Raw genomic sequence first — 8,441 nt, 5'->3', positions numbered from 1 at the left:
ATACTAGTTATCAGCTACTCTTTGGCACCTATGATTGCTAGAATTGATTTACTGATTTGAGATTTATTATTATGCTTTGTGTTTATAAAACGCTCAGTATGGTCTGGACTATGACTATTTCCAAATATCTCAATATTATTTCTAAATTCTATCATCAACAGGAATGAATCAGAATGCTGTTTTTGTGGCACATGTAACTGCCAACATCTTTGCACTTTTTAAATTTGAATTTATCATGAAAATTTGTTTTATTTGTTAACATCATTATGTAATTCAAAGTGTGAAAGACACAAAAAGGAAGGTGACAGAAATTTTGTTACCTTTGTTCCCCAGCCACTTAGTTTCCCTCCCTATGAGCAATCTGTTTTACCAGTTTCTTGCAAGTCCTTCCAGAGAAAAACCTTTGTATATGGAGTCAAATGAAGTAATATATTTCATAAAATCTAAGATGCCATTGACTGCAGGGATGCACAGTTATTATGTTTACTACCACACACACAAAAAAATGTTTTTTAAAGCCCCTATTGTCAAATTCTCACCGAACTCTGACTTCAGAAACATAAAAAATATATGCATTTTAGAATCAATGAACTATGGCCTACTTTCTTTATGTCAAATGTTACTCAAAAGATAGCACCAATGTTTATGATTGTGTACTATGCTTGCTTCACTCAACAATGCATCTTGGAGCTGCTTATTTCATTCAGTACCTAAGGCATTTCCTCCTCCTTTTTAACATAAGAGAACCATAAAAAGAGGATTTTAATGATGATGCTCTAAATCGGAAAGTGAAAAAGGAATGACTAGGATACATTCTTTGGAAAAGACAATGAAGAAACTGCACAGTAGCCACTACTTGCTTCTTTCTTCCACCAAAATAAAAATTTTCATAATGGAAAAGTATAGGATAGTTATATAGAAGGACTCAAGATTACCTTTAGAATAGTAAAATGATATCCAGACAATTGACAGGAGTAAAAGTTTCTGATTCTGAACAATTATAAACCACAACACTAAAACAAACACACAGATATGATAAAATCATTCTTGATAATGTTTGTGAAATAATGAAGAAAACAAGAAGTGACTGAATATATAAAAAGTTTTTACAAAGATTATAGTACATATAGACTAGTAAAGTTTTCCATCCACAACAAAAGGTTTAAAACACATTATTAAAAAGATGGTTTAGGGCCTCCCCTGGTGATGCAGCGGTTGAGTGCTGGGCTGTGAGGCTGGCCGCAGCCTTTGTATTGCCGGTTCGTCCCCTGGCTGCCGGCAAGGGTCCCAAAAAAAAAAAAAAAAAAAAGACAAAAAAATGTTTTATTGGTATTTTAAAAGTAAAAATGTTATACTTTTTTAATTTAAGAAAAAAAGAACTGATTCAAAGGAACCATGGTAGGCTAGCTAGAAAGGGTATGTCACAGAAAGGTTGTGGTTACGGTGTAGGGAAAGCACTGGAGATGTTTGCCTTGCATGAAATGACCCTGTCCACAGCCAAGTATCTGTTCCCTCTACCCGAGCTCTGAATGACATGCTGTGGAGAATAGCAAAAATAACAAGGTGAAAAATGGAATTGGATTCAAGTCCTGTCCCTGACTCTACCCAGTGACCTTGGGCAAGACGTTTCGTTTTGTTATTCCTTCTCTAAAATTAAGGAGATTGCATTTAGTGACTCCTAACTTCCTAAGTGAATTACATTTTACCTATAATCTGATCATTACTATATTATATAAATTAAATATAATTATATATTATAACTAGAGTCTACAGAAAGTGGGAGACCTAAAGTTTGTTGGAGTAAACAGTGTCTGATGTTGTTCATGATGTCGTTGTGATGAACAAATATGGGTTAGATTCCCACCTAGCTCCAATCAGGCTGACATTTCCACAGAATTAAACCAAATAAAAACAATATTGGGAGAACCGGGAATCAAAATCATCTCAAACTACTGAAAAATTGACTATAATCAATAAAAGGAAATTTGAATAACATTGGCCTTGAGCTTCTCTACTTTAATTGTAAAAAAATATTACTTATGATGAAAGAAATTAGAATTCTTAAATAATGCTGATAGGAATGTAAAGTGGGACAGTCACCTTGGAAAAAAGTTTGGTGGTTCTCAAAATGTTAAACATAAAATTGCCGTGTGACCCAACACTTTCACCCTTAGGTATATACCTATGAACAATGAAAATATACAAAACTTTAAATATTCATTTATACACAAAGTTATTTGTTATAATTAACAGTGGGAAACAACCCAACTACCCACCAATGGATAAATGGAGAAATAAAATGTACAGTAATATAGACACACACACACTCAACTATTAAAATAAAACACTTACAATCCCTGGTATAGAAGATTCAACATATGCAAATCAATAAGTAGTGTGAAAGATAGAAATCATATCATCATCTCAATGGATGCAAAAAAAGCATTTGAAAATATGCAACCTCCTTTCATGATAAAAATTATCCATATACTTGTTTTGTTTTTTTTTTTATAGAGGCATGTTTTATTTATTTGTTTGTTTGTTTGTTTTGTTTATACATGCACTGGGTACAGTCAGAAGCGCAGGAGAGTGAGAGAATTCACCAGAGCCAGAGCGGCGAGCAGAACAGGCAGAAGGACCGAAGTACACTGCTGAGGGGAGCAGCAGGCGGCAGGAGAGGTCTGCGCGCCATGTGGGACCCTCCTCCGGTGGCCGGGGATCGAACCGGTGCCGCAGAGGCCGCGGGCAGCTTTGCAACCCAGCGTTCAACCGCTGCACCACCGGGGAGGCCCTATCCATATACTGTAATGTGCTAAAGGCTCACAGCTAACATCATACTTGGTGGTGAAATATTGAAAGCTTTTCCTTTAAGATCAGGAATAAGAGAAAAGTGGCCACTCCCACCATTCCTATTCAATGTAACACTGGAAGTCCTATCTAGAACAATTAAGTCAGAAAAAGAAATAAAAGGTATTGAGTAAGAAAGGAAAAAGGAAAGTTGTCTCTGTTTATAAATATGTACAAAAGTCATAATGACTCCACCAGAAACTGTTAGAACTAATCAACAAATTCAGTTAAGCGTCAGGATACAAAACCAACATACAGAAATCAGTTGCACTATTATTAACAATGAAATATCTGGAAAAAATTAAAGCAAGTCTCTTCCGGCCTATCAAGGTGTGGACAGGCTATCTCAATGTGACCATAGCAGGCAAAAGTAACGGTAGAGGTAAGTATAAATTCTTATTTCTTTTTTTTTTAAAGATTTATTTATTTATTTATACATACATACGTACAAGCACTGGGTCCAGTCAGAAGCGCGGGAGGGTGAGAGAATTCACCAGAGCCGGAGCAGGGAGCAGAGCAGGCAGAATGACGAAGTACACTGCTGAGGGGAGCAGCGGGCGGCAGGAGAGGTCTGCTCGCCATGTGGGACCCTCCTCCGGTGGCCGGGGAGCAGCGGGGTATTGAACCGGCGCTGCAGAGGCTGCGGGCAGCTTCGCAACCCAGAGCTCAACCGCTGCGCCACCGGGGAGGCCCATAAATTCTTATTTCTGAAGCATTTTCTAACACTCCGAGCCAGACCCCATGAGAAGGGGACCCTTAAAGACAGTTAACAAAAGGGTCCAACCTAAGGCTTGATTGGCACCGTCAGAAGTGTTTCTGTGAAGGTTCCTACATGGGAACAAGGATGTCTCAAACAGATGCTGGTAAGACAGTGGTCTGAGTTGTTTTTGGTAAATGTATCAAAATGCAACCTCCTCTCCCCATGGTATTGGTTTCTGTATTGGGATACTTGATTGCAACTGAAAGTAGACCACAGGAGCTCTTAGCTTGAATACATATAAAGAGGTGTTTTCTCTGCATCAAACTATAAGTTATTGTAGTTCAGGATCTCTGATCAGTATCAGAATGTTGAGCAATGAGGTGACAACTAACATCCTGGGGTGCGGGTCAGGGGCACAAATTTTTTTTAAGATTTATTTACTTATGCATAGAAGAACTGGGGTACAGGCCAGAGGTGTGGGGGGGTGAGAGGCATCACCAGAGACAGAGTAGGTAGCAGAACAGGCAGACTGACTGAAATACACTGCTGAGGGGAGCAACAGGAGAGACAGAAGAGGTCTGCTGCGCCATGTGGGTCACCTCCCTGGCCGGGGATCAAACTCGTTCTGCAGAGGCTGCAAATAGCTTCATAGTGCTGTGCTTAACTCCTTCCACCACCAGGGAGGCCCAGGGGCACAAATTTTAACAATGATGCTATTTACATCTGTACAGGCATCTAAAGTTTCCAGTGTGGTTTCGCCATACCTTTCCTGGATTGAGATCAACACTGTGAGTAGGTGGCACAATGACTCACTTCTTTTGCCCAAATGAGGACAACGAGGTTCAACTCCATTAAGTGATTTGCTTGAATCATATAGCTGGTTACTGGTTGGGCAGGGACTTAGAACCTGGATCCAGTCCATGTTCAGAAAGTAATGTCACAAGAAAAGCTAAACTGCAGGTAAACAGATGCTGATAAGACTGTGGTCTGAGTTGTTTTTGGTAAATGTCAAAGCTAAATGGAGCCAACAAGTTAGTGAAGGAGAAACCAGTCTTAATGTGTATTCTCAGAACAGATTTCCAGATAGACTTCCACCTGCCTCTTCTGAACCAACCTCATTAGCTGAAGGAGTGTGTAGTTGCTTCGTTTGAAATTCGGACAGTTGAACAGTTTCCTTTCCTGAAAAAGAACAATGATCTCCTAAGGGATGCAGGAGGCATTGAGAAGGAAGCACGATTTGCCCAAACTGTGAGGGTGCAAGAATGAAATTGGTGATAAAAAACAGGAAACTGGGGATTTAAAAAGTTGTATTCCTATAAAAAGCTTAGCCTTTTCCACTTTAAAGCTTAGCTGGTGCTTAATGGGGAAATTCTTATTAGGACTGGAGGGTAAGAGAAACTCTGGCTTGGCTCATCTTTCTGGCATAGTTTATGAAAGTATTGATACAGTTTTAACAAGTAAATTACTTCCAAGTTATAAAACTGACTTGTATTTATATAATTAAAACCCAAATTACTTAATGGAAGAAAAATAAAAGACTGTGTATTCAGTACCATAACATCACCTTTTTCAACTTCTAAAATACTGTTTATTGTTAATTTGTTCTCAGTTATAAGTAGGTCACATTGTAGTTTAAAAAATTCCTACTCCTAGTTACATCATCTTGAAAACTAATGACCCATTTCAAGCAAGGTGAGCAGAGCTCTTCCAGAGCAGTGCATTCTGCAGGTTGAGGAGCGGGGGTCGTAAGTTTGAAGGAAGTGGAATAGGGGGAAAAATCAACAGCACTGTCTATTTTATTTTATTTTATTTTTTAAAGATTTATTTATTCATGCATATAAGAACTGGGGTATAGGCGTGTGTGTGTGTGTGTGTGTGTGTGTGTGTGTGTGTGTGTGTGTGTGTAAAAGAACTGGGAAATAGGCCAGAGGTGCAGGGGTGAGAGGATTCACCAGAGACAGAGCAGGGAATAGAACAGGCAGACTGACCGAAATATACTGCTGAGGGAGCAGAAAGCTTCACAGCGCTGCGCTCAACCCGCTGCGCCTCCAGGGGAGGTCCCAGCACTATTTTATTTTATTGTTTTAATATTTTATTTTATATAATTCTTACATCATTTTTCATTTTTGCACAATGTAAAAGCATTTTCATTTTGGTTATATTCCCCATACAATTGCACCCCCCCTCTTATTTTGACACTCATCCTTCCTCTCCCCACTCCTACCCCTCTGTAGTGTTTCTCTGGTTTATAGTTGCTTGTTGATTTTGATTTTTACTTTGTATTAATTAGTCTTTTTCCTGGCCCTTTATTTAGGTTTTCTAAATTCCTGCTATGAGTGAGACCATCTGGTATTTTTCTTTTTCTTTCTGACTTATTTCGCTGAGCATGATCCCTTCTAGCGCCATCCATGTTGCTGCAAACTGCATGTTTTATCTTCTGATTGCTGAGTAATATTCCATTGTGTATATGTACCACAGCTTCTTGATCCAGTCATCTATTTTTGGGCATTTGTGTTGCTTCCATAGCTTAGCTATTGTAAATAGTGCTGCTATAAACATAGGCGTGCAGGTGCCCTTTGGAATTAATGTTTCTGTGTCATTTGGGTAAATACCTAGGAGTGGAATTGCTGGATCATATGGAAGCTCTATCTTTAGTAGGTTGAGGAATCTCCATACAGCTCTCCATAATGGTTGGACCAGTTTGCACTCCCACCAAGTCTATTTTATTTTTTTTTTTTAATAAATTTTATTGTTATATTCCCCATACAATTGCAACCCCCCCATTCTGACCCCAATCCCTCCCCTCCCACCCCCGCCGCCCCCCTAAAAGTGTCTCTGGTTCATAGTTTTTTGTTGATTTTGATTTTCACTTTCTTATAGTTATTCATTTTCCTGGTCCCTTACTTAAGTTTTCTAGATTCCTGCTATGAGTGAGACCATCCGGTATTTTTCTTTTTCTTTTTGGCTTATTTCGCTGAGCATGATCCCTTCCAGCGCCATCCATGTTGCTGCAAATTGCATGTGTTTATCTTTTTTGAATGCTGAGTAATATTCCATGGTATATATGTACCACATCTTCTTGATCCAGTCATCTATTTTTGGGCATTTGGGTTGTTTCCAAAGCTTAGCTATTGTAAACAGTGCTGCTATAAACATAGGGGTGCAGGTGTTCTTTGGAATTGATGTTTCTGTGTCCTTTGGGTAAATACCTAGGAGTGGAATTGCTGGATCATATGGAAGCTCTATGTTTAGTAGGTCCAGAAATCTCCATACAGCTTTCCACAGTGGTTGGACCAGTTTGCACTCCCACCAACAGTGCAGAAGAGTTCCTTTTTCTCCACACCCTCGCCAACATTTGTTGTTGCTAGTTTTTTTAATATGTGCCATTCTCACTGGTGTAAGATGGTATCTCATGGTAGTTTTGATTTGCATTTCCCTGATTACAAGTGATGTTGAACATTTTTTCATATGCCTGTTGGCCATTTGCATTTCCTCTTCAGAGAAGTTTCTTTTAAGCTCTTCTGCCCATTTTTTGACTGGATTATTTTCTTTGTTGTTGTTGAGTCTCATCAGCTCTTTGCAGATTATTGTGATCAGTCCTTTATCATTAGTGTTGGGTGCAAAAATGTTCTCCCAGTTGGTGGGGTTTCTCTTTGTTTTTGTTATTGTCTCTTTTGCTGTGCAGAAGCTCTTTAATTTGATGTAGTCCCAGCTGTTTATCTTTGTCTTCACTATCACTGCTTTGGGTGATGTGTCTGTAAAGATGTCTTTGATGTGCAAATCCCGTAGTGTTTCGCCTATATTTCCTTCTATGTATTTTATGGTTTCAGGTCTTATGTCTAGTTCTTTAATCCATTTTGAGTTGATTTTTGTGTATGGTGTGAGGTGGTGGTCAAGCTTCATTCTTTTGCATGTAGCGACCCAGTTTTCCCAGCACCATTTATTGAACAAACTTTCTTTGCTCCAATGCATATTCTTTGCTCCTTTGTCAAAGATTAGTTGACCATAAATCTGTGGGTTTATTTCTGGATTTTCTATTCGATTCCATTGGTCTGTATGTCTGTTCTTGTTCCAATACCATGCAGTTTTGATGATTATGGCTTTGTAGTATAGTTTGAAGTCTGGGAGTCTGATGCCTCCATTCCCTTCTTTTTTTTTCAGGAGAGCTTTGGCTATTCAGGGTTTTTGGTGATTCCATATGAATTTCATCAATAATTGTTCTATTTCTTTGAAGAATGACATTGAAATTTTGATTGGAATAGCATTGAATCTGTATATTGCTTTTGGTAGGATAGCCATTTTAATAATGTTTATTCTTCCAATCCATGAGCAGGGGATGTCTCTCCATTTCTTTGTGTCTTCTTCTATTTCTTTTAACAGTGTTTTATAGTTTTCTTTGTATAGGTCCTTTACCTCTTTTGTTAGATTTATTCCCAAATATTTGATTTTTTTTGTTTCAATAACAAAAGGGATGGTCTTTTTGATTTCTTCTTCTTCAGATTTATTGTTTGTGTATAGGAAAGCTACTGACTTTTGCGTGTTGATTTTGTATCCTGCCACTTTACTGAACTGATTGATGAGTTGAATTAGCTTTTCTGTGGAGTTTTTGGGGTTCTCTATGTATAATATCATATCGTCTGCAAATAGTGATAGTTTGACTTCTTCTTTTCCTATTTGGATTCCTTGGATGTCTTTCTCTTGTCTTATTGCCCTGGCTAGGACTTCCAGTATTATATTGAAAAGCAATGGTGAGAGTGGACATCCTTGTCTTGTTCCAGATCTTAATGGAATTGCTTTCAGCTTTTCACCATTGAGAATGATACTGGCTGTTGGCTTGTCATAGATGGCCTTTATGCTGTTGAGGTATGTTCCTTGTATCCCCAGAATTTCAAGG

This window comes from Talpa occidentalis, unplaced genomic scaffold (genome assembly GCF_014898055.3).
Source record: "Talpa occidentalis isolate TD23 unplaced genomic scaffold, MPIMG_talOcc4v2.1 talOcc4.5, whole genome shotgun sequence".
Taxonomy (NCBI): Eukaryota; Metazoa; Chordata; class Mammalia; order Eulipotyphla; family Talpidae; genus Talpa; species Talpa occidentalis.
The sequence above is the reverse complement of the archived record's forward strand: the minus strand, read 5'-3'. Positions refer to the sequence as shown.